Source organism: Camelus bactrianus, chromosome 1, assembly GCF_048773025.1.
Source record: "Camelus bactrianus isolate YW-2024 breed Bactrian camel chromosome 1, ASM4877302v1, whole genome shotgun sequence".
Lineage (NCBI taxonomy): Eukaryota > Metazoa > Chordata > Mammalia > Artiodactyla > Camelidae > Camelus > Camelus bactrianus.
Genome location: NC_133539.1, coordinates 42,283,650 through 42,311,566, shown reverse-complemented (window position 1 = coordinate 42,311,566; position 27,917 = coordinate 42,283,650). Strand labels below are relative to the sequence as shown.

At 36.1% G+C, this 27,917-nt stretch overlaps 1 protein-coding gene across 4 annotated transcripts in view; it reads right to left on the bottom strand.

The window, feature by feature from the left end:
- The window catches only part of ZPLD1 (zona pellucida like domain containing 1), a 335,223-nt gene that overhangs the window by 297,619 nt on the left and 9,687 nt on the right, over positions 1 to 27,917 (bottom strand). For 3 of the 4 annotated variants that reach the window (XM_045503822.2, XM_045503821.2, XM_045503823.2), the window contains exons 1-2: positions 17,242 to 17,304; positions 1,156 to 1,243 (exon numbers count right to left, since the gene is read on the bottom strand). The gene's annotated coding sequence lies outside the window, so the exon portion shown is untranslated. Of the gene's footprint in view, positions 1 to 1,155; positions 1,244 to 17,241; positions 17,305 to 27,917 lie in introns of those variants that run through there. The other variant, XM_074362581.1, reaches the window with a different exon arrangement.

Here is a 27,917-nt window from a genome sequence, read left to right as displayed (position 1 = left end):
TTTGGAATAATTTAAGTCCGCTTCAGGAGAAATGAGCTGGTGCAGGGAGAGCACTGAGGTAGTGAGCACCCAGCCTAATTCATCAAGTGCTATTCAGAGGCACCTCCTTATTTACCAGACTCATGCCAAAGCAGTCAGCACAGGGCTTAAGGGCTGTTCTCAAAGACCTGGTTAAGATTGTTTGAGCTTGCTAGGAATCCACAGACTATATGGGAAGTTAATCCTTTAGTACACTGTGTACAGCTAATGCACCTGGCAATGTTTGGAAGTAGGGGACACATTAATAATAAATAAATGAGATCACTTCAAAGAGGGACAGGTGCTCTGAAGAAAATAAAACAGAAGGATGGTGTTGTAGACAGGATAAGGGTAGTTATGTTGCAATAACAAACAACCCCCAAAATCTCAGTGTCATAAGACAACAAAGTTAGAGTTTTTCTTACGCATGATACCTGGGTAATGCCAAGGCTGATGAGAATCCACCATCACATCGCTTTTATCTATGTCCTATTGCCCAAAACTTGTCCCAGAGGCTTGCCTGACTGCAAGGAAAGTGTTATCTTCCCAAGTGTCCCAAAGGGGAGAAGAACCATGGAAGAGCACACAAGATGGTGGGCAGCAGGGGACGCAAGGGCTGATTAGGGTGGTCTTGCAAAGGCCTTCTAAAGAGATGATACTTGATCTGAGATCTGAATGATGAGAGTGAACCCACCAAGTAAAAGCTACAGGAAAGGCATTTCAGGCAGAGGGAACAGCAACTGCAAAAGGTTCTTAGGCCAAAACAAGTGTGCAAGGAAATAAATGAAGGCCAGTGTGACCAGTGCACCATGAGTGAGGAGAGAACAGTAGGTGATGTGGTCAGTGAAGCCAAAAGACGAAAAGCCTTAAGGATCATGATAAAAGATTTAGAGTTTGTCCAAAGAGTGTCCCAAACTCAAATGAACTAATGTTTCCTCTTTTTAATAAAAGCAAAAGGCCATCCTTATATTACACTAAAAATAAAAATTCACATTTTGTTTTTCAGTTTTCTGTTTCTCAGGCTAAACTGAGAACTTTACCTTTTTCAATATTCACCTCAAGTTCACCTTTTTCTAAGCATGTGAAATACCACAGAACATCGTGACAGGATTTACAGTGTTTCCTGGAACTTCTTACCTCAGCTCTGTGTTTTCTCAGGCCTCACTTCAGAGTCTTGATCAGCAACCAGATCTATGCTCTTAGCTGCTGACAGAACACATATTCTCTGAAAAGACAAGAAACGAGGAAGTTACCATTCTGAGAAAAAAAAAAAAGAACAAATTTTATTTTCTTACCAGAGAAATATCTCTTCTCTGCTACTAGAGTCTAGTATTTTTAGAACTGAACCAAATATAGAAAGCTTTTTACTCCCTACGGGAATTATTTAGATTGATTAATGTTCTGGAGTTAATATTGAGTTTCCAGAGCAGCTTTCCAAAAAAGGAGATCATGAGAACTTTATCTTCCACACCACTTACCTTTATGAAAGCCTCTTCAAGTCCAAAACATTGTTTCCTGCTCTCCAACAAGGATAAACATTTAATAAAACTGGGCAAATCTCTCTGGACTTCAGGTTTCTCATCTACAGAATAGGCCTCATCAGTCATAGAGAAAAGCCAAACGTTATGATGATAGACCTACAGCTGGATGGGCTCCCTGGGAGGGCCCCCTCTTCCCACCTGTGGCCACGTTGGCTGCCTCACAAAGGCACCAGGCATTTTCTCAGTGGCCCAGTGCAGAAGTGAACTCAGCCCTACATCCTGCCTACCAGGAGGTTTTCCAGGCTGCTCAATGAAAGCCACTCACAAGAATAATCAGTGACTATTGTGTGAAATTTACCTGAGCTCATCTGGTTAGGATATGTCACTGCAAGATTTTTGTTCAGGCAACTCTGCCACAGTGTCCCCAACATTCATCCTATATTAGAGCACAGTCGTTCAATCCACAAATGTCGGAGTCAGGTCATCTGATATCCAATCACATTTCAGCCACTTAGTAGCTGTTATTCAACCTTCTACATTTCATTTCCCCTCACTTATAAATGGGGAAATAGGGCTTGTATTCATCAGATTGTTGTAAGGATGATGACATATTTCATGTAAATCTGTCAGCATAGTACATGATCCATGGTAAGTCTCCGTAAACAGTAACTTTTATCATCATCATCATCATTATCATTATCAACAACCTTAAAGAGTGGAGGGTCACTACTTAAAAATGTCTCACATGCTTTGGGGGTGTCAATTAATCAATTTCTAGCTAGCAGGCTTGAACGTTTACAAATCATTCCGAAGAGTAGACTCAAACTAGGGAAGAAAGGCTGAAACTTCCTCCAGACACTCAGTCTTCACTATGAGGAACTTCTTCCTTAGATATGCTTTTGATTTTTGCCCATCTCCTTTTGTTTATCCACGTGTTTGTGTTTTCCTTTCCTAAGTTAAGGTGAGGAATCTCTTTGGCACCACAACCCTTTACATCTGATGTTGGTTACTGGACAACTCTAAGACTTCTTTTCTGCTGGTTCCAGCATTGTATAATGCATGGAAACTGAAGGCAGGCTTTAGGTTCAAGATAATTCTATCTCATGCTATTATGAAAATTAAATAATGTATTATGAAAGTGTGTGTAAACAGTAAGGTTCTTGAATATACGTATATTCGTGTATGACTGAAGAATTGTGCTGTACACCAGAAATTGATACAACGCTGTAAACTGACTATACCTCAATAAAAATAAATAAATAAATAAACAGTAAGGTCCTGTTCAAATGTTAGTAATTATTATATTTACTATTTCCTTATATTCCTCAAACATTATAAAATTTTGTCACCCAAATGATAGAAGTAACTGGGTTAACTAGTTTCACTAGTTTTAAGTGAGGTTAAGTTTTGGGTTGTCCTCTATTCTCCTACTTTTGACACCACAAGAAGTACCTTTGGGACAAGTCATAGAATCCAGATGAGCAACCAGCCACAGATGACAACTAAAGGGCATAAGTGCATCATTTACTTCCTAAAATCTCTTCCAAATCATACTAAATCCATAAAAAAACGCATAAATCCATAATAGATAAGATGCCAATATAGCTCCTCTGGTTCCACAGACAATAATCTCATGATTAGTAGCTTTTTCAGCTAAAACAATTCTCAAGACACACAATTTGGTCCCCCCAAATAAATCTTTTACCTGAATCACTCATATAACTATTTGTACCAGAAAATAATGTTTTTCTTTGTAAAACCCAAAATTACTAGGAATTCTTCAATGTTCTCCATCTGATATTGTTAGACACTCATCGTGCAGCATAAAGAGAAAAGGGAAGATGTAGGAGTTATCTGAGCCTGTCTTACTGCTCCCTTCTTTTCCTTCTCTGATCGCAAACACCGTACTTTAGGCTCTTGTCATATCAAGAGTGGGTTAAGAAAAAGAACATGAAAACGAATGTATGTATGTATGTGTATGACTGAAACATTAAGCTGAGCAACAGAAATCGACACAACATTGTTAACAGACTAATCTTCAATTTAAAAAAAAAAAGTGAGTTAATAGAAAAGCCTCCTAACCAGATCCCATGCCTGTATGTAAATTGCTGAGCACACAGCACACATTCTGTACACGTTAACTCCTTCTCCCACACAACTCCATCCAGCTTCCATATTCATTTGCTAAAAAACTATATTACTATATCAGTTCATTCTTTTTACCTCTAAAATAGCCAATATATCATAAGCAGACCATATCAGATTCAATAATTAAACATTTTTAATCTAAACATTGAAATTCTGAAAAATAGAAAAGCATATCAGCTCTTTGGAAGAATAATGTTTGATGCTTTGATTATGACAAAGTTATAAAGAGAAAACACAGTAATACATGAACTTTGTATTTATAATAAAAACAACCTAAAAATAAAATAGATACCAATATCTTCAATAAATATTATTTGCAGAGGGTTCCCATCTATAGTACATAAGAAGTTCATGCAAAGCTGTGAGAAAAATCCATCAATATTCCAATAGATAAATTGGCAAGACACAAGTTGATAATTCATACAAGAAGAAATAGACTTTTCAAATAAATAAATGGAGGAAATGCTTAACATAGCTAGCAATAAAAAATAAATACAAATTAAATGCTTATGCAGTAATGTGGAAATGTATCACATAAAGTTTGGGTAATTTTCACTACAATTAATGAAAATAAGTATAAATTGAAACCCACCCATACTTCCTTGAACACTTCTCTCAAGTTACCTGTGGTGTCGCAACACACCCTTGCTTTCAAATACAACCACTTGATCATTCTATCCTACTTCCTGAAACATATCTCAGTGGTATATCTGTTCATTCAAAATCCAAACACAGATGTGTAGTAGGTGATTATTACATACCAAACGTGGTCCTGGGATCTGGGGTCACAAAAATGAGTAAGATTTAGTACCTAACCATCATGGAATTCACATCGAGGCAGAGAGACGGACACAGCAACACAGCAACGTGGTAAATACAATGGGATCATGTATGATGGAGTCATTAACAAAGTACTATGGAAGCTCAGCTCTGAAACACATTTAGTTCTTTTCTGCAGAGCCTTGCTTGAGTAGCTATTCTGAAAATAGTTATTGATTGCTTCATTGATTGAAATTCAAATAACTTAATTAAATACACCCATTTAACTCATTTAAGCAAATGAGTCAGCTAGAATCTTCAGAATACCTGGTCATACCAATCAACTTAATAGGTAGCAGGTGATTTTACTTCCAGTAACAAAACATGGAAAAACAGCAGGCAAGGGAAACATCAGTGTCTTGAGAGATAGGAATATTTTTAAACTTATATTCTTTTCTGTGTTCAAATCAGAGGTTCCCAAAATTTCATGTGCATAAAAATCATCTGAAAGATTTATTAAAAATGCAAATCCATTGGCTGTTAGTAGTCCACAGAAAAATGCAAATCCACTAGGTCTAGGGTGAGAACCTGGAATAAGCACCTGAAATTATTCAGATTAAAAAAAAAAAAAAGATTATCCCTTAAAAATGATCTGAAGTAATTTAATAAACATATTTTGTGAAGATAGTATTCTACCACAATGATACCTTTTAAAATAGCACCCTAATTAAGGAAAACACTCTTAAAAAATACTCAAAGCAGAGAAAAATTAAATATATTTTCTGTTTAATAAAATGTCATTGTTGTATATACAGACTAAGATATTAATTAAAGAATATTCTATATACCACTTTCATCCATAAACATTATAAACTCTGCTTACTCTGTCACTTTAACAAGTGAAAATCAATAATGTGAAACTGGATTTTTCTGATCTGAGGTATAGCTCTAGGTTAACCTAAAATTTACTTTTGGAAGTAGCATTAATCAAATTCCTTGCAGATCTTCATGTGACAGGCACACCTCTTTTTACTGACTAATGAGCCAGAATCCTTCAAGCAGAAAGTTATGGAAAAATGAAATCTGTAATCAATTTTCAGGAACATATTGTTTTCCTTCTGACTGCGTCTAATCCACAAATTAAGACTTGCTTATGATAGCTGCAACACTTTTGAAAATCGGCCACAGTAAAGAGAAGGAAAAATATTTATGACAAAAGAAAATTTTCAAGTGGAAAATTGGTTCCAGCATGCAACAGTGTTAGTTGTGTTTTTTGCTATAAAATTTAGGTTTGTTACACAAGATTTGTAAATGCGTGTGCTTTTTTCCAGTGATCATGATATTGAGGAAACATAATGTACTGGACAAAAATTAATTAAGACCTGAGCTGTAGTCCCAGATCTCCCACAAATAAGCTTCACAATCTAGTTAAATGACATAATCCCCATGAACTTCAGTTTCCACTTTTGCAAAATTCAGAGTACGAACACTATATGGTGTCTATTGTCCTTTCCAGTTCTATAATTCTAAAAATTAGGGGATATGGATATAAGAACAGTAATATAAATTTCAATCTCACAGAAGACTTTGTGTTGACATTAATTCATGTACATGATGTACTGGGAATGCTGTATTGCCACTGCCTAGCATGGTCTTTGACTCATAAGTGCTCAATTAATATTTAGTAGGTAAGACACAATAAACCTCTTAAAAGAAAACATAGGCAAAACATTATCAGACATAAATCTTAGCAATGTACTCCTCGGGCAGTCTACCCTGGCAATAGAAATAAAAGCAAAAATTAACAAATGGGACCTAATTAAACTTATAAGCTTTGCACAGCAAAGCAAACCATAAGAAAAAGACAACCTACAGAATGGGAGAATATATTTGCAAAAGATGAAACTGACAAGGGCTTAATTTACAGAATATATAAACAGCTCATACAACTTAATAATAAAATATATAAACAGCTCATACAACTTAAAAATAAAAAAAACAAAAAACCCAATCCAAAAATGGGCAGAAGACCTAAACAAGCAATTCTCCAGTGAAGATATACAAATGGCCAATAGGCACATGAAAAAAAATGCTCAATATTGCAAATTATTAGAGAAATGCAAATCAAAACTACAATGAGGTATCACCTTGCACCAGTCAAAATGGCCATCATTAAAAAGTTCGCAAACAATAAATGCTGGAGAGGCTGTGGAGAAAGGGGAACCCTCCTACACTGTTGGTGGGAATGTAGTTTGGTGCAGAAATGAAAAACAGTATGGAGATTCCTCAAAAAACTAAAAATAACATTACCATATGATCCAGCAATCCCACTCCTAGGCACATATCCTGAAGGAACCTTAATTCAGAAAGATACATGCACCCCAATGTTCATAGCAGCACTATTTACAATAGCCAAGACATGGAAACAACCAAAATGTCCATTGACAGATGACTGGATAAAGAAGTTGTGGTATAATTTATAAAATGGAATACTACTGGGCCATAAAAAAGAATAATGCCATTTGCAGCAACATGGATGGACCTTGAGACTGTCATTCTAAGTGAAGTAAGCCAGAAAGAGAAAGACAAATACCATATATCACTTACATGTAGAATCTAAAAAAATGACACAAATGACCTTGCTTACAAAACAGAAAAAGATTCACAGACATCGAAAACAAACTTATGGTTACCAGTGGGGGAAGGGGGTGGGAAGGAATAAATTGGGAGTTTGAGACTTGCAGATACTAACTACTACATATAAAATAGATAAACAACAAGTTCATACTGTATAGTACATGGAACTACATGTGGTATCTTGTAGTAACCTACAGTGAAAAAGAATATTAAAATGAATATATGTATGTTCATGTATGACTGAAGCATTATGCTGTACACAGAAATTGGCATAAGATTGTAAGCTGACTATACTTCAATTAAAAAAATACATAAATATACAAAAAAATTGTAGATAAACAAATGAACTAACCTGTGAAATTACACAGAATAAGAAATATGGTTCAGTAGTTTAATTTATCTAAGCCTCTATAAAATTTAGCATACTAGATCTTGGTCAGCCAATTAGTGAACATGCATTTTGATCTATTGTGAGGAGAGGCTATAAAAGAATCAAAAGTTTCTAGTTGAGGAGATGAATGTCCACACACATTAAATGATACGAAGTAGGTACTGTAGACACATGCAGGTATCAACTATCGACTATCGGTAACATGATCATCAACCTGGGTACAAAGGAAAGTAGAGAACAAGATCTGGTAAAAGCTTCCTGAGGGCGGAAGTGGGTTGAGATCTTAAACCAGGTAAGGTTGATGGGTTGGCAGGTGAGGGGTTGGTCAAAAGGGGTAAAAAACAGAAAAGAGAAAGTCATTTTAGTGATAGAGCAAGCAGATTCACTTTACTAGGAACAAGATCTGAAGACAAATGAGGCTAATGGGTGGTTGGAGATTGTTGATGGGGGAATTACAATGCTTGACAATTTATCATCATTTTTTCATCAGGAACAGGAAGGGTAGAAAAGATGTTCTTAGATCTGCAATGTCCTATATGGAAGCTACTGACATGTGGCTATTGAGCACCTAAAATGCAACTAGTCCAAACAGAGATGTGCTGTTAGTGTGAAAATACATGCCAGATTTAAACAGCTTGGGACCAGAAAAATGGGAATGTAAAACATTCCATGAATATATTTTTTATTATTACATGTTGAAATAATAATATTTGGGATATGGTGGGTTCAATAAAATGCATTGTTTAAATTAATTTCACCTGTTTCTTTGTATTCTTTTAAGATGGCTACTAAAAGATTTTAATTACATCTGTGATTCATATCACGTTTCTATGGGACAGCACTGCTCTAGAAGGATTTTTCCAGCAGCAGTCATCAGTAGCATATTGTACTGTTAAGCAAAGAAAATTCAAGGGATCAGCTAAAAGGTGAAATTCCAGGGATAGCTAAATTAACAACACAGTAGAAAAGGAATTATATATTCACAGAAAAATTAATATATTAAAAGTTTCTAATCTGGAATGTCACCATGATTATAAAACACATAAATTAAATAAAATTTAAAACTCTAAGTTTTCTGCCTAATATAGAAGTTGTCCTCAATAATTGTATTGCTTTTCAGCTTTTATAACTTGGAATGTGAGAGCTCTCAGTGACCCCATATGCCTGCTGATCTCAAGCCTGGGCAGCTGATCTCAAGCCTTATCTGACAGCTTCTTAAAGGATTTCAAAGCCAGTTAATTTGGCAGCCTCAAAATTTAACAATCCATGGTGCCTACCAAGTGCTCAATAAATATTTAGTGAATGGGTGGAAATATCACACCCAAAATTATGACTACACACAGGAGGCTAAACATCAGGTTTTCCATAAAATCTGCCCCTCCAGAAAGTGAAATGTAGCAATAAGACCCCTAGTGTTCAAAAGAGTACCACATATGTTAGTAAATTCTAGAAAACATTCATATTTCACTATATACAATCAGATTTTTTAAGAGTTTAATATGAAATAGAGCTGATTATACTCTATGAAAGCAAACACTGTATTTGTAGAATACTTCTTTTCTTTTTTATTTAAAAAAGAGAGAGAAATCCTATAAAGATTTTTACTGGACTATTCTGGTAAATAAAATACCATCAAGCAGTTTACCATTCTCCCACCTCAAAATCTTCTGTATTTTGTTTACTTAATCCTATTTTAATTAATATAGCTTGGTATTGGAATGGAAATTCTGGGGAAATTCCAAGTAGCACTGGGAAATGGTGTGATGTAATTCCTTCTTTTCCTGTTTCCGTTTTGAGCCAGTATAACATCAGGGTGAGGCGAATCTCTTGGCTAAATGGTTTTCAGCTGGTTGGACCTCACAGGCCCTGGAGATTCCATGATGCTGCCAATTCTGGGAGCTGCTTATTCCAATCCCTTGCCGCAAATATCCCTCCTCTCCCTAGTAATTCTGTGCCACCTGGTTGGGATAATGAGAGTAACGCCACCAGGCTTCACAAGCCAGGCAGTGACCAGCATAAAAAGTTGGTTGTCTCTCTGCCCCGGCTGCTCTGGTTCATCCACCAACAGGAATTCCCACTGATGCTCTGCTTGCCACGTACAGCACCTCTCCTGATTTCACAACAGAAGTTGTGTTTCCTACCAACTGCATCTAGAAATCCGCTGATCTTGCTTTCATTTTTCTTTTTCTCATCCTCTCCTCCACTACCATAATTGGACAATAAAACACTCTTTCACATTTACCCACTCTTTCTCATCTTTACAAAAATAATGTCCAGGGGAAATTCACCATACTAGCTCAGCTTTTCAAGACTATAGCCTAACAATAATTATTAATAGCCTGACTTGATTCATTGTGACAGTCAAAGACTATTTCGGTTCTCAGATCATTAGATCCCCTTGACCTGCATCTGCATGAAAGTTCTCGCAAAAGTCTCACTGCAGCCTGGATACTACCAACTACAGAACTACATCCTCACAGCGTCTAAATTCTCCATAATCTCTAAGCTCCTAATGGTCTTTCTTTTAAATGAAATTCCATTTCTTCTCAAAGCACACCGTTTCTTCCAGTCTTACTCTAATTATGGATTCCCTGTCTATTTGAGCAATTCAGAGGGAAACAAAACTCATGGTACTGTGATAGCCCTACATTCTGAGCTTGAATTGGCCAACAAGTTAGAAACAAAAACTTCCTTGTTAATACGTTCTTTTCTTTCTAGTTAAAAAAAATTTAAGTAATAGCATGGAAAGGATTTAAAAATCTTAGCAAAAATTTTACCCAAAATAAACTACATAGCAAAGTTGTTCCCTTCTATTAAGAAAAAAAAGGGGGGGGGATGCTTTTCATCAAAAAGAGGAAGTAATTTTACACAGTGTTAGGAAATCTTTCTACCTTCTCAAATGTAAATGTTTCTAAGATAAAGTTTTAAGTAGAAAGGAAAAGAGGATTAGAAAGAGGTCTAGTAAAGTTTTAACGTTGGGGTACAAGGTTTACAAGTATGGTCTGGAAACCTTGTGGTGACTTCACTGAGATCCTTAAAAATGCAACTTTTTAGACTTCAGTCTGCTCTAAAATATGTAAAATTCATCAACTGCCTAAAATCCTCTCCAGAAAAATGTGAGGATACAGAGAGTAGGCAGCCTTCTACCAGCTAGGAAAAAGGCCCTCACAAGAACTTATCCATGCTAGCACCCCGATCTTGGACTTCACAGGCTCTGAATTGTAAGAAATAAATGTCTGCTGTTTAAGTCACCCAGTCTATGGCATTTTGTTAAAGTAGTCTGAGCTGCTGAAGACCCCTGGTACTCAATGTTTTTGCAGTAGACCCCAAGCACCTATGGAGCCATTGATCCTGTTCCACCTCCAGCAGCATTGGCCCATTCTATCTGATTGGGTTCCTACCTCTGCTTCCCTAAATCCCAGTTTACTCCTCTGCTAACAGGACAAAAGCTTTGCCTTAACTGACTGCTGAGACCTGGTACTTTGTCCAGCTCTTACAGATTTCTTCACTCTCAGCTGCTGGTGAATGGCCATATTTTCTGGAACCTCAGTGGTTCACCTGACTCCAATACTCATCTGCCACCTGCATTTCTGCTAATATCTCTGCCTGCTGGACGGGACCTACTGACTTTTCAGTAATGGTCAGATGGGACCATTCTCGAGTTCTGCATTTCCCTTTGCCTGACATCTGACTGTCTATAACTTAATCTTCTTTTAATCTGCCCCACAATTTTTCTTTATCTCTTCTGGCCTATATTGTTCAATACACCTGGTTCTGAATGCTCAGTCCACAGTATAAACAGGATAAAACACAGAAAGCTCTTACTTGTCTCTAGCATGATGGTCTTGCTGGCGTTAAATATATGTTTTTCAACACAGAAAAATATAGTAAGAATTTTTAATAGGTGTAATATAATAATGATAATGATGATAAATATCTGTAAGATAACTAGATGATCATATATGGGTACTTAGTGCCTGGAATTATGCTATTTTATATACATTAACTAGTTAATTCTTAGGTTTTATTACCCCAACTGATATCAGAGGAAACTGAGCCTTGGAAGAGTTGAGGGAAGTCCCCAAGATTAATACCTAGTACCTGGTGGAGCTGAGATTCCCATCTAGACCTGGCTCCAGGGCCTCAGCTCTGAGCAAATCGCCACATGGCCTGTTTAACCTCTGAAGAGTTTGATGCTGAAATTATGACCCACTCTTGCTTTGTTGTAATTGTTCAATGGTAGAAAAACCTTAACAGAATGTTGCCTAACATACCTTTTAACCCCAAGAATCTAAAATCCTAATATTCATCCTGAGACTATGAAACAAAGCAGTAATTAGCCTGTTGGCATCCTTAGGAAATAAAATATTTGACATGCACGTTCATTTTATAAAGTTTAAAGTGTAGCAAATGCATCAGTTTCTCAATTTGTGTAGTTCTTTGTAATGAAAACCTCTGAAAAAATATGACATAATTCCTGATTACTTCTAGGAACAACTCGAAGAAATTTTTGTTTTTTCTATGTTTTCCTCTAGCAATATCCCTCCAATTTACGACTTTTAATTTATGCATATTATAAAAGCAGTGATGCTTATTTATTTGACCTGTGGTAAAATAAGAGTGAATGGGCTCAGAAAGTATTCAGGAACTCCATTCATAAAAAAATACAGAACTTGTAGAATATGAGTTGACTGTAAATGCATGGATTTATTTCTGGACTCTCTACTCTGTTCCATTGATCTATGTGTCTTTTTTATGCCAATATTATAATGCTTGTAATATATTTTGAAATCAGGGAATTTAATGTCTCCAGTTTTGTTCTTCTTTCTCAAGATTACTTTGGCTATTTAGTGTATTTTTGTAGTTTTGTATGAATTTTAGGATTACTTTTTATATTTCTGTGAAAAATGCCATTGAAATTTTGCTAGAGATTGCATTCAGTCTGTATATCACTTTGTGTAGTATGGGCATTTTAACAATATATATTCCTTCAATCCATGAACACAAACTATCCTTTCGTTTAATTGTGTCTTCTTCAGTATCTTTCATCAGAGTCTCATAGGTCTTAGCGTAGAGATTTTTCACCTATTTGGTCATATTTACTCCTAAGTATTTTATTGTTTTTGATGCTGCTATAAACAGGATTGTTTTCTTAATTTCATTTTCAGGTAGTTTGTTGGTAGTGTATAGAAATGCAACTGATTTTTGTATGTTGATTTTGTAGCCTTCAACTTTCTTAAATTATTTTATTAGTTCTAACAGTTTTTTGATGAAATCTTGAGGGTTTTCTATAAGTAAGAGCATGTCATCTGCAAAGACAATTTTATTTTTTCCTTTTTAATTTGGATTTTTTTTCTTGCCTAATTGCTTTAGTTAGGACTTCTAATTCTCTGCTGAGTAGAAGTGAAAGTGAGTATCATTGTCTTGTGTCTAATCTTAGACAAAAGCTTTTAGCTTTTCATCATTGAGTATGATGTAATCTGTGGGCTTTTCATATGGACTTTATTATACTGAGGTACATTCCTTTCAAAGCTAATTTGTTGAGAGTTGTCATCATTAAAGGATGTTGAGTTTGCTCAAATGTATCTACTGAGATGATCATATGATTTTTATTCTTTTTTCTACAAATGTGACGTATCATATTTACTGATATGCCTAGGTTGAACAATCGTTGCATCCCAGGAATAAATCTCATTTGATCATGGTATATGATCCTTTTAATGTGGCTGTTGAATTCAGTTTGCTAGTATTTTGTTGAGGATTTCTGCATCTATATTATTCAGGGACATTGACATGTAATATTCTTTTTTTTTTTTTTTAGTGTCCTTCAATAAGGGTGCCAAGAACATACAATGGGGAAAGGATAGTCTCTTCAATAAATGGTGTTGGCGAAACTAGATAGTCACATGTAGAAGAATGATATTGGGCTTTTACCACACAATGTGTACAAAAATCAACACAAAATGGATTAAGTACTTCATATTAAGACCTGAAACTCTAAAAATGCTTCTGCATAGCAAAAGGAATAATCAACAAAATGAAGAGACAACCTGTGGAATGGGAGAAAACATTTTTAAACTGTACATCTGATAGAGAGTTAACATCCAAAATATATAAGGAAATCCTAAAACTCAATAACATAAATAAATAAATAAATAAATAAATAAATAAATAAATAATCAATCCAATTTTTTAAAAATGAGCAAAGGACCTAAACACATATTTCTCAGAAGAAGACCTACAAATAGGAAACAAGTATATGAAAAGGTGCTCAACATTACGAATCACCAGGGAAATGCAAATCAAAACCACAGTGACATACCACCTCACACCTGTCAGAATGGCTGTTATCAAAAAGACGAAAGATAACAAGCATTGGTAAGAAGTGGAGAAAAAGAAACCCTTTTACGCTGTTGGGAAGGTAAATTGGTACATCCATTATGAAAAACAGTATGTTAATATTTGCAAATCTCAGATTCCCAATTTATCCCTTCCCATCCTCTTTCCCCAGAAATTGACACATTGCAAACTGACTGGACTTCAATTTTTTTAAAAAAAGTATGGAATTTCCTTAAAAAACTAAAAATAGAACTCCTATATAATTCAGTAATCCCACTTCTAGGTATTACCCATAGGAAATAAAATCAGTATCTCAAAGAAATATCTGTATTCCCATGTTCATTGCAACATTATTCTCAATAACCACAATATAGAAACAGCATGTGTCCATTGTCCATCAATAGACAAATGGAAAAAGAAAATGTGAATATACATACAGAATATATAGATATAGATACAAACACAAAATGAAATATTATTTGGGCATAAAAAAGGAAAGCCTGCCATTTGAAACGACATTGATAAACCTGGGAGACATTACGCTAAATGAAATGAGACAAACACAGAAAGACAAACACTGCAACATCTCACTTGTATATGGAATCTAAGAGCTTGAACTCAGGAAAGCAGAGGAGAACAGTGGCTGCCAGGGACTAGGGGAAGAAGCAGTAAAGGAAATGTGGAGATGTTGGTCAAAGGGTCCAAAGTTTCAGTTATGCAGGAAGTAGTTCTGGAGACCTAATGAATAGCAATGGTGACAACAGTTAATAATGCTATATTTTTTACTTGAAATTTGCTAAGAGAGTAGACATTAAGTGTTCTCACCACAAAAAAAAAAAAAAGGTAACCATGAGAGATGATAAATATGTTGATTAGCTAGATTATTGTAGTTAAAATATATGTATTTCTAAATATATATAATTTATGTATATTTAGATGGCACCCAATCTGCCACTGCTGCCTGAACCCCTGCAGGTGCCAAAGTATTCCTTTCTGATCATGAAGCTTAGGATCTACTTCTTTCTTTAACCAAAAGGCTGAAAATTGCCAGAATGTCATTTGGGTGGTGTGGAAATAAAGCAGAGTTTGTCATTTGATTGTCTAAATCAGGAAAGAGACTATTTATTGAGACCAAATATTTATGTGGCATTTCCTACATGCCAGGCTTTCTTCTAAGCACTGTAACGTAGCAAAACTAGGAACGAAACTAGGAGAGACCTTGGATGAATACTCAAACATTTATGATAAAGATATAGACCCTAAGCCAGAATAAACCTCAGAGATCACCTGTTTAGAACCCTGCCAGCAAAAGCACTTTATGCACAGGACAACTAGAGCCAAGAGGGGACTGTAACTTCTCAGGCCCTCTGAGATGAAGTGGGAGCCAGAACTCTGGTCTTTGGCCTCTTAGTGAAGTGGTTTTCCCTCTACATACAACCATTCCTTATGGATTTATAGTTTTCCAGAGGCGACAGAAATGTGTAAGGTCACCTACATAGTGGTTGTTTAGGTATATCCAATTTACATAAATGACATGCTTTCAATAACTCACTGCTACTTTACTCCACCTCTCTCTCTCCTACTATCTAGGAACTCACCTGAAGGTCATGATGCAGCAGCTGAGAATTGCTCCCCTGGACCATACTCTACAAGCTGCTCTACACACTACTTCCTTTAAAGAGGAAGAATTAAAGCCCTCCCTCTCCCAGCCTGCATTAAGAACAGGATGACCCTCGGTCTTTGTCTGCAATGACGAACTCTATCAACAGCTTTAAAGAGACACTCTGTGACCCAAAGTCAAAAGGCTGAGATGGACAACTCACTGGAGGATACTTTCCTGAAATCCTCAGAAAAGGCTGGGGCTACAGGTGGGAGAAACTTCTCTAACCCAAAGTCGCTCTGGAAAACGTCCCCATGCCACCCTGACAAAGCTCTAGAAGTCCCTCTTCTCTGCCCATACTGTACTGCCTACCCTGAAATCATAGGCTGTGAATGAGGATGATCTCATCATTGGGTCAAGTTCAGAAAGACACTGATTCCTAATGAGTGATGTTCCCAGCTTACATGTTTGATTTTTTTCTATTTATTTTTAACAATAACCACACAATTGAAAGTGAGCTGCAAAGATGATATAACAAAACACGTTCCCTTCCTCAGTTATTAAATTTGTTTTACAGCTACATTTGTATTTATAGCTTAATCAGTTCTTTAAAATACTGACACATGCAAATTGCATTATTAACTCAGCTAGAAGGAGATTTCATTAATCATGAGTGATTTTGATTAAAAGCTGTGTGGTCTCCTGAATGGACTTTAAAAAATAAAATGAAACCAAATCTCATGGCCTTCCTAAAGATGAAACCCATATAAAAATTTCTCTTCCAAAGCTTAGTGGACTCCAGCAACCATAAATGAAAGCTTTCTTCACTGGAAAAAAACCAAATGTGGAGAAAATCGCCTGTGTCAGTCAGAATTCAGCCAGGAAATCAGAAACCATGCTAAGTCTTTTAACCAGGAATGGATTCAGTATAAGGAACTAGGAGCTTATAAAACTATTGGAAAGATTGGAGGAGCAAAAATCAGGAGGAGCTGTCAGAAGTTTCAAGTTTGTGGCCACAAAGAGAAGGGAAACTGCTGCCCCCCAAAATCAGAACCATGCGAACAGCTGCTGCTAACTTCTCAGCCTCATGTGGCTGCTACGTGGGTAAGATGGTAACCACTCGCATCTGGACATTCAGGGAGTCTACTCATCAATCCACCACCACTGCCAGGGTGCAGGAAAAAAGTCTGCCCCCTCCCCCCTCCACCTCTGGGATCCTATAGAAGAGCATCTCACTGGAGGAGTCCTGCCCATTTGGAACCCTACTATCAAAATCGTCCAAGAAACACAGTTCTGAAGTTTCCTCCTACAGCATTATGGGGGAGGATTTATAAGGGATGGAAGAGGGCAAGTGCCAGCAGAAAATTCTGATACCAGAATTACTCCAGCAGGCAAACAAACCTCCAAACACCATCCTTCTCAGAAAAAAACCCAGGGACACACCTCTTTCGTCACTGATACAACTCAAAGATCGCAAATACACACAAAATACAATGACATACAAATCATCTCCGGCACTGTATGACAGAAGGCAAAGTAACCCCTACTGACAAATTACGGAGAAAATGCTCCAAGCCCCCTCGCCTAGGACCCGCTCTTAAGAGAACTCTATATAAAATGTTAATGGAACAGTTCCTTCAGGAAAAAAAAAAAAAAAAAAAATTCCTTAAAGGAACATCAAAAAGTTAAGAGGATTCTTTCCATGTAAGACTAGGAATTCTCAAAGTTCTTAAGAAATACTTAGTTTTATTTTCTAAAGAGATGATCAAATAATCTACATCAAGAAAAATGGCAAATGACATCATAACTTTCCCAAAGATAACACTTTGGAAAAGTATCACATTTATTTACAGCTTAAAGAATATTACCTTGTCGCTCTTTCTCTGGTTTTATACTTTGAACTTGTTTCTTTCACTTTCAGTTAAAAGTGACCTCTTAATTGGGGGTTTTCCATGCATGATTCTTTTTCCGGAATCAGAGCCAAAGTTTTTCCATTTACATCAACTTATGAAAGGGCTTCCTCCCTCCAAAGGAATTTTTTTTTAAATTCTAAATACATTGTCTTCAAATCTTTCTTAGATTTAATATCCTGACCCAAAAAAGGCATAATATTCCTAACAAGAAAAAGGCATAAAGATCTGTCAGTTGCAAAAGTGTCATATCTTAATATTTTATTAACTGTATCCTTTTAAGGGATAATAATAATATTCCTTAATAATAATAAAATAAGGGATAATAACAATATAATGTGTCCCTTGCAGCTAAGAGTACATCTTCTCCCTAAAGGAATAATGAATTGGCATCCACACCACACTGGTGACTACAAATCTGTATTTACCAGGAAATACGCTATAATGCAAAATCTCACACAGAATCCCGAAGTGGATATGAGGTAGAAGGGAGCGTTGTTGCGGGGGCTGAGGCAGGAATGGCACCTTCAGAGCCTAGTGTAACTTAGCATCATTTCTACTCCTCAGCGCACTTCCCTGTCTTCTTCATCATCGAGGGTTAGGATTATAAATGGGTGATTTGCCCTTTAAACTGCCTGCAGCCATCATAACTAATGCAACAGCAGAAGACCTTGCCAGAAAGTCATTTCAGGAGCAAAAGGAAGCCTGGGTTCCATGGGAGAACGGCCATCATACTGAGCAGACAGCAATTTTCCAAGACTGCTGGCCACACACCCCAAGGGTTCCAGGCCAGAGCTGGTCAGGCCCAATCGCTTCTGCACTTCTCAGGACAATGGGAGTGAGACATAGCTACGATCCAATGGTCCCCAACACTGGCTTGCTTAGCCCACCCTGGGCCAGGGTATTGGCAGGACAGACCTGCACTACCTGCTATACTTACTGACCATTGGGAATCAAGGCCCTGAGGGAATCTGGCTCAGTATGAATGAAATGATAGACTTTGTCCTTTAATCATTTTTTTCTAAGCTGCTACTTTGTGTATAGTTCACAGTGTGTACTCACTTCCTAAAGAAGTCACGCTGTCTGGGTTTCAACCCTGTTCTGCCATTTACCAGCTGTGAGATCCTGTGTAAATTAATTAATCTCTCTAAGCCTATTTCTTCACCTGCAATCTTAGGATGATAACAATAGTTGATACCTCATCTATTTATTGAGGGGCTTAAATGAAATAATACAGGTAAAATGGTTAGCCCAGAGACTCATACCTAATAAGCACCCAATAATTAATAGCTATTAGATTTTTATCATATAGAATTTCTCTTTCTTTTTCATTTCTATTATTTATTCTTTAAAGTTACTGGATGTGTGTGTATTATGAGAAACACTGCATAAACCACTCCTCTGATAAAAAGACTCAAGTTAAGAAAAATTAAACAATCAACCTAAAGGGCATAATACTGGAATAGCTTTTTACTAAAATATAACCAGTCAATTTTGAGTAACATACAATTTGCTGGACTCTAAAAAGTTATTCCATAAGTCTATGTTGTGTAGTCAGCATTATTTGTTACCAGAAGTCATTGCAGTGTTTTAAGCAGGGATTCGCCTGTATATGATAGAAATTGGTCTAGACTGTGGTATAGACAAACTCTAGCCTAGACTCTGCTAAAGTAAATAGAAAGGTTATTACAATCATGAAGTACCTTTTCTTGTCCCTAGAACTATAAAATAAGGTGCCTAGCCCATTACATGGCTTCCTTCCATCTCCAAGCCTAGAGCTTTTTTCACTAGTAACAGTGTTAAATCTTTATTAACTTGTATCTTAGAAATGGCTGTGAAACTTCAGAATGAACAAAGTGAACACACTACTTCAGGGAGATCATTTTCACCTGATTACTATTTAGCCACCTATTTCACAAGAGACTGGCCATATCAAATTCTTGAGAAGACAAACACTGTAAGCCAGTTTTACATGGACGTTTTTCTCTGTGACTATCAAAGACATTCACAGCATTGCTCAGAGGCCAGCATTACGTATTTCTTTCAGGAGCTAGATGATTTACCCAATGTCGTACAAATCCAATTGTAGGGCCAGAAACAGGAGCCCCCTTTGAATTCCCACCCCATGGCTCTCTTCATCAAGTATCTTAACTAGCTGAAATTAAATGGCTTGGAAGGGTGGGCAAGCAGAGTCACCACTGAACAGTCTTCAGCCTTTTCAAATCTCAGTTGGATACATATGGATGCATAAAATTAGAAACTGCTTTACATAATTAAAGCCAACTATTATTAGAAAAGCCAAATATTATTAGAAACATTGACATTTAAAATTCTAACCTTACTATTTGTTAAACAAAGGTTCCACCACCACTGGAGTAAGTATATGCCTTCATAAGAGGACCACTTTGAAGGACAGCCCTCATATGTATATACACATTCCCACACATGCGGAATCGAAGAATATATGAAAATATAGTAAATTGCACTTGCTCTGTCAGACTCCACGTCTCCTGCTCTTGTCCCCAATCACATTTTCTTTCTAAATTAATCACAAAAGACCCCTCATTTCATAGCATGGGAGTGAAATATTTAATGACCTCTTTTTTCAGGTAAAAGGATCACTTGGAGGAGTGGAAGAGTTTGGCCATTCCATAGCTGCTTCTCTATTAAAAACAAATGATAAGGGTTAACAGTAAATCTGTGGGCCAGAGGTTAATGCCATAAATACATCAGCCATGCCTTTATGATCTAAAAATACCCAAACACCAAACTATGAAATGCTCTTGACGTCAATGGAAGACACAGCAGTCAATTGAGATCACTTTATAATGTTCCCATAACTGCCTCACAGATAAACTTGTACTGTGGTCTTTCATGTCAAGACCATAAAAAAAAAACCCTTCCGGGCTTCACAAGGCAGTTACCCGTTAACTATACAATACACTAAATCCTCGTAAATTATGAGTCATATGACCAGCCATGGACAGTAAGTATAACCTCACGCTCCAAGCATAAAATAAATTACAGAGAGAGACCTAGAGAGAAGTTTTATTTCTCTTTTTAATTATGCATTAGTTGTTTTTAAGAAACTTAAGTTTGAACCTAGCTTCTAAAAAATATCCTCCAAGTTAAGGGTTTAGGCAATTTGGTAAAAATTCAGTAAAATAAATTCAATTGTTTGAATATGCAGTTAACTGTATCAGATTTCTGTTTATCTCAGCTCTAAAAACATCATCTGAGGTCATTCTCCATAGTCTAATGTCACTAACCATCTTTTCATCTGGAATTTTACAGTAGGAACTATAGAGGGAAGGACTGATTTCTTCTCTCTTCTCCCAGTGAGCACTTGCATCTGGAGGCTTTTTACTCTCTCTAGCTACATTTAAAATAAATCGACTCCCATGCAAAAGGTGATTAATTCATTGGTGAAGAAAACCGGGCCCCAAATTTTGTACTTGCCAGGCCTATTGAAGTCTTAAATTTAGAATCAGTCTAGAAAGTCCGTATCAATATGACCTCTGGTGCACCTGAGGTAGCCAGTGGATCTGAGATCTCATGAAATCTTCCCCCATTAAAGTGATGTCCAAAGGCCAAATGCAGATAAACATTTCATTTGTGTGTGAACAGAATTATTGCTTTATAACTCACCGGCTTTGGAAGAGAGCCAAAATTCATGATATTTTATTCAGCACAAACAAGGATTAAGAAATACTATTGTTTCACCATGGAGCATTGAGTAGAGAAGAAATAGCAATGTCAAGTGACTGGCATCACTATATTGCAATATATCTAATTTATGTTCTGTGTAACATGATATTTTTAAATGCTTTAAGACATCAAAATAAATGTTGCAGACTGGTGGTGCCTTTGGGGTTCTAGCTGGTGACTGACACTACAGAGGGAACAATACACACAATTAGGTGCATTTATAAGGTCTAGAAATTGCCTAATCCAATATATTGGGAGTAATCAGCAATCAGATGCAGGCTGAGTGAATTTAGGTGTATGAATAGTAGTCCAGATTATACAAGGAAGTTTTTCTCATGTCTAGATAGACAAAATGTATTAGATCACTCCTAACTCTGACTGTATTACATAGATACGGCCATCAAATTCCAGAGCAGTTGACCTATTTCCCAAGTCAAAGTAAGCTCTGTGTGGGCAAAATTTCTTGAAAAAATTTGTTCTGAGCTCAGGGGTCTCAGTTTGTGTGTGTATGTACTTAAAAATAACATAAATTACACTGCTAAAAACAGGGAAGACACCATTCCTTTTCTCTTCTGCTTTTATTCTTTGCCTGTTTTTCTATGATACTTTGACCTCATATCAATTCGTAGTGTCTGTTCAATGTTTTGTGAATATTTTTGCCAATTTGTCATTTGTCTTTTGACAACAGCATTTTTTATTAAAATCCTCTCAGTCTTATTTGCTCAACAAAAATTTTAAAACACATTTTAATGTAATCAAAACTGTCCATCTTCATTTACGCTTAAAAATGTCTTTCCTTTATGCTTAAGAATGTCTTCCCTCACACAGTCAAATAAATTTTCTCCTAAATTATCTGTGAATACTTTCACTATGTTTCTTCATTCATATCTTTAATCTACCTGGGATTGATTTTTGCTGCATGGATTGTAGTAAAAAAAATCTCTAAAAACATGAAAAGATGCTCAGCTCCCTAATGTCACTGAAAGGAAATGACAGCAATATGACCATGCCATTTTGTTCAAATAAGAGTGGCAAAAATTATAGAGTAATAATACCCCTAATGGTTAACATGTGTATAAATGGGGATTAGTATGTATTGCTGGCGGACCTATGATTTGCTACGGTCTTTTGGAAATGTAATCTGATAACATGTTTAGTTTCAGGAATCTAATACTTAGCAATTTGAAAAAGCACTGATATACAAAATTTTAAAAATAAGTTTCAATTAGCATTGTTTCCTAATAGTAAAAAAAATGATCTGTTTGTCATCTAAAAGAAAGATTCATGCACCCACAGATTATTTGGAAGGTGCTTCAGAGAAGGAAGTGAGGGACCAGGGAGAGGGATACAGGGAAGACTGAAAAGCCAAAGTAAGAGTAGAATGTGATTACCCCAAGGGAAATAAGCCTTGATTCTGCCACCTGAATAACTTAAAGAATAACTGGAGGTCAGAGATGGGAGCACAACCATTAGAGAATTCCCAGAGGGAAGAAAAGCAAAAAGACTCAGAGCACAGGCTTGAAGCAACATGCTGTCAACTTAAGCTAACTCTCCATTTGCATGGAATTGTTCAATTATAGTGTGGCTGGAATCAGAGGTGGCCTGAAGGATGTGTCATGAGACTCCTGATATAATAGCAATCAGTAGGTGAATGCCTCAATAAATTATGGTATATCACTTATATAGAAGATGCTACAGCTATTTAAAAATAAGTGACATACACATATGCTGACTAGAAAGATGTCAATAATATATCAGTAAGTAAACTGTGGAACAACTTATATTTTTCATGATCTCATTTTTAAAATTAAAAACCTGCCTGTGTGCCTGCATGCACACAGGCATGCAGTTTTATTGTATAACCTTGTATACATACAGAAGAAGGTCAGGAGGATACACACCAAATTGTTAACGTTTGATAACTGAGAAATTAGGACTAGAAGAGAGGAAATTATTAAGCATTTCTTTACACAACTCTGCATTGTCTAAATTGCTGCCCCCAAATGCATTACTTTTGATTTTTTTTTTCAAAGTAATTGAGGGACATTAAAAGTTAGCTAATACATTCCTAGTTTGAGCTTTATTCCCACTCAAGAGCTTCGTCTGAAAGGAAGTCCGCTGCATTGCTGGACAGTCATAATTCTTTAATGCTAGTAAAAATCACTCTACTTCTAAGCCAAAAAAAGTCTCTCTTTTATCTATTCAATTTCTACTCTAGATTGGCAATGTTTAAAATGGCAGCCACCAGACACATGTAATATTATTAAGTATTTGAAATGTGTCTAGTTCAAATTGAGATGTGTTTTAAGCATAAAATATACATCAGGTTTTGAAGACAGTTAGAAAAAAGATTGTAGATATAGCTCATTAATAATTTTTTATTTATTATATGTTTGAAATAATATTTTGGATATACTGAGTTACATTAAAATACATTAAATACATTAAAATTGATTTCCCCGATCTCCTTTTACTTTTTTAATGTGACCACTAGAAAGTTTAAAATTATATATGTGGTTTGTATTATATTTCTGTCAAACAGTGCTGCCCTAGAAGAACATTATGTTTTTTCATGTCAGTTGATTCAATCTTTATTTATCAGATGATGCAGTTTCTGCAATCATCTCTCAGCTATTATCTCGGTTTCCATACTCCAGGAAATACCTGACACAGAATAACACTCCATAAAGGTGTGCTGCTGTTGAGTTGAATAGGGCTTTGGAATCGAGGAGAACGTGCCTTCCAGGAAAAAGCTATCATCAGAAGGAGTCGCTGAAGAGGATTTGGTGATTAAAGAGACCACCAGTGTTTTTAGAAGCAACATGCTCTTCATGATGTGGAGGACAGAAGTCAGACTACACAAAATTAAGAAGTAAGTGGGTGGTGATCAAGTAGAAGCTATAAACGTAGATTCCTTTTTTGGCAAGGGTACAGAGATAGTGATTTAGGTGGTCCAGAGAAAGTTTAAAATAAAGAGACTTAAATATACTTTTTGTAGAGAGAGACACAATCTTTGAGCCTCACTCTATCATTACACCCACCTCATACGCCCCTTTTTCCCCTTTTAATGAGATTTTAATTGGTTGAAGGATGACACCAACAATTAGCAACAGCTTGCCTGAAGATGGAAAATACTACATAATTTCACACATTTTATTTGGGACCATCTTTCAAAGCAGCGCTGGCAATGCACTGCCTTAGAGGACACCATGCACATGGGCAGCCCTGATTCAAGCTGGTGGATATCAGTGATGGGTAGAGGTCAAAGAAGAGAGAAAATTCAGAAATAGGGTAACAATGTCTATTGTCCACACTAACCAATAAAGCAAAAGAAAACTAAAACTTTGATAAAGGGAAAAGCTTCATTACATTAGTTTCGGCATTAATTTCTTGGCTATAGCATCAAAAGCAAAAATAGATGTGGGACTAAAAACTAAAAAGCTTCTGCATAACAAAGAGAACAATCAACAGATTGAAAGAGCAACCTATGGGATGGGAGAAAATATTTGCAAACCATATATTTGATAAAGAGTTAATATCCAAAATATACAAGGAACTCCTAAAACTCAACAGCAAAAAAAAAAAAAAAAAAAATTCAAAATGGGCAAAGGACTTGAATAGACATTTCTCAAAAGAAGACATACAAGTAGCCAACAAGCATATGAAAAGATGCTCAGCATCACTAATCACCAAAGAAATGCAAATCAAAGCTACAATTAGATATCACTTCACACCTGTTAGGATGGCTATAATCAAAAAGATAGACGTGTCGACAAGGATGTGGAGAAATTGGAACCCTTGTGCACTGTTGCTGGGAACATAAAATGGTGCAACCTCAATGGAAAACAGTATGGAGGTTCCTCAAAAAATGAAAAAGAAAACTCCCATATGATGTAGCTTCCACCTTGGTGTATATAAATCCAGAACTGAAGAAAAGAATTGAAGTCAGGAACTCAAAGAGATTTCTGCACACCCACATTCATGGCAGCATTATTCACGATAGCCAAGATACGGAAGCAACCTAAATGTCCACTGACAAACGGATAAAGAAAATGTAGTGTGTATATGTATATATACATATATACAATGGAACTTTGTATTCATATTCGGCCTTTAAAAAAAGAAAATTCTGTCTACAACATGGATACACTTTGAGCACATTATGCTAAGTGAAAAACACCAGTCGCAGAAGGACGAATACTGTATGATTTCATTTCTGTGAGGAATCCAAAGCAGTTAAACTCATAAAACAGAAAGTAGAATGATGGTTGCTGGGAGATGGGGAAGAGGGACTCAGGGAATTGCTGGGCAATGGGTATAAAGTTTCAGTTATGCGAGGTGAAAAGCTCTTGAGATCTGCTATACGATATGTGTTTATAGTCAACAATACTGTACACTTAGAAATTTGTTAAGAGGGTAGGTCTTGTATGATTTTTACCACAATTTTTAAAAAAGAATGTATTGGTTTTTCATGATTTAAGCTGTGACTTTTTTCCTCATGAAACTCATTGTCAATTCCACTGGCTTACAAATATTCAAACTGACCATGTTGCTCAAACCCTTTAATGAAATTTAATAAAAATTTGGATTAAAAGATGAACTTTAAAATATGCATAATACCTTCACTGACTTAAACCTAAGGAAAAAAGTGTAATGATTTCTTTTAGTGGATGGAGATGATCATGAGTTAAATGTAAAATTATTTGCTATTTCCTGCTGATGCCAAAGTTCTGTCGTATTAACAATAGGATAGAGTTTGGTTTGAAGTTTTTTTGTTTGTTTTCACAGCAGCTAGTATAAGAATTCCTCTTACAGGAAGAGTTGCTTTTGTTGGGAAAATGCTTTGGTAAATCCACAGGGAGCATTAGCTAAGATTCATAGGCCTTGACACTGGGTAGTGATGAAACTTTGGAGAAAGATCAAAATCACTCTGTATAACTGAAAGAAAAGAACTGGGAGCTTCAGAGGAAACTTGGAAGTTGGGGCGGAAAGTAAAGAGAGGAGGAGAAAGAGGGTCAATAAAACGATGGCTTGCTATGTGTGATGTGACCCTTATAAAGAAAAAGCCTGCAAAAAATTATCTAATACTGTTCAAATTATCTAATTCTTCTGTAGTCTTGACTATATTTTAAAATAAAAGTTTTATTAAAGTATCATTTCAAAAATAACCAGATATGTTGTTTCTATCTACTGAAAAAAAAATACCAAATTAATGGAAATAGGATTATCTGAGTCTTCTGAAAGTGTTTATATTTTATCTAAAATAAGCCGAAACTTGAAGAAAGGTAAATATTTAGAGTCTAAATTATTTAGCTTTTCTGACACAACTCAATTGCAGTACATTGGTGGATTTCTTCAGGGCTGTAGGTGTCTGTAGATTTTAAAACTGACCTAAGTGCTAACTAACGTTTAGATCTTTTTATGTTTAAATGTTGTTTGTATTCAAAATACCAAATTTATTTCCTGTTCCTGAGCTGTCAAAACGTCACTTAGCAATTATCTCCAGTTACCAAGCTCAAGTGCTTTGTGGGTTCACAGTCCTAGATGGGGCAAACCTGCAAAATAGGTGGATGTCAAGAATCTCCAGCTCCTTTAATTCCCTTTTTAGAGTTTCTGTCCTATCATCTGATACAACTTAATCCTACAACTTAGATACTAAATATGCCTTATTAAACTAACTCACAGCGAGAGATTTGCTCTGAAAAAAAAATGAATTCTAAGGAAGACTTTAGGAGTGGGCAATGCTGAGCATAAAGGAATGAATCATAAATCATAGGCTATCCAGTGCCAGGAGCAGGCCAGTGTGAGAACTATATTTGAGTAGGTACCACATCATTGACTACCTGGTCACCTTATGCCTTATCTAATCTGGAGATTTGGGGCACCCCTTGTCTCTCAAGGATTTTAAGGGAGGAAATATTTGATTTGCTTTTGAAGGGTCAACATTGTCTAGAATAAACAAACACTTCCTAATTCCCTTCCCATTTTGAGTAATATAGGAATAAAGTAACCAATAGAGTTTAGCTCTCTTGGGTTTCGTTAGCAGACTGAGGTCTTCTGTGTATATTGTTTATAACAAATTGTATTGGTTCCATGAGCAGCCTGACAAATAAACAAGCACAGTATCACAGAATATCAGATCTGCCACTTGCAAGCAAAGGTCATTTCTTTATATGTCCCCAAAGTGCTTTTACCCTAGTAATGTTCAATGGAGTTTGCTGAACAACTTATCTCAAACATCGTTTAGTAAAACTTTCCACCCAAAGCAGGAATAAATCCCAAGAAATGAAAATCCTCACTTGAATAAAGTGTTATGAAAATAATGTTTTGCTCATAGTCCCCTAAAAAATCCCTGATGAATGAATAATTTTTTAAAAATAGATTGTTACCCTTGGCCAGAACAGTGTACCAAAGAGATTAAATTCAACCAATTTAACCAATGTGATTAAATTGAAAAGAAATGCAAAGTCCAGAATTTAGTATAAAATAAATGCACATGCACGACAGCCTATCCAAAGAAGCAGATTTTAGACTAAAGATTAGACCTGGGGGCTATGGCAGACCTCTTTATGTATCTGAAGGGCCGTCTTATGTAAAAGGGGCTGAACTTAATCTGTGTAGCTCCAGAATACAGAATAGGAGCACTGCATTGAAGCTGTAAGGAAATGTATTTTTTTACAAGCTTTATGATAATTATAGCTGACCAATGAAAGAGACTGCTTATATTCTATCAGTCCAGGCCACTTGTTGATTCTACATGGTAGAACATCAAACTATTTTTCTTACTTATCTTTTAGATCATGCAGGTATAATTCTAAAATATGAGTGAAAAGTTCAAATCCCATGCAAGTATCATAAAGTATAATAATAATGATTTTTTTTTCTTTTCACCCAGCTGCCTTAGTGTCAGGCACTTTCAGATTTAA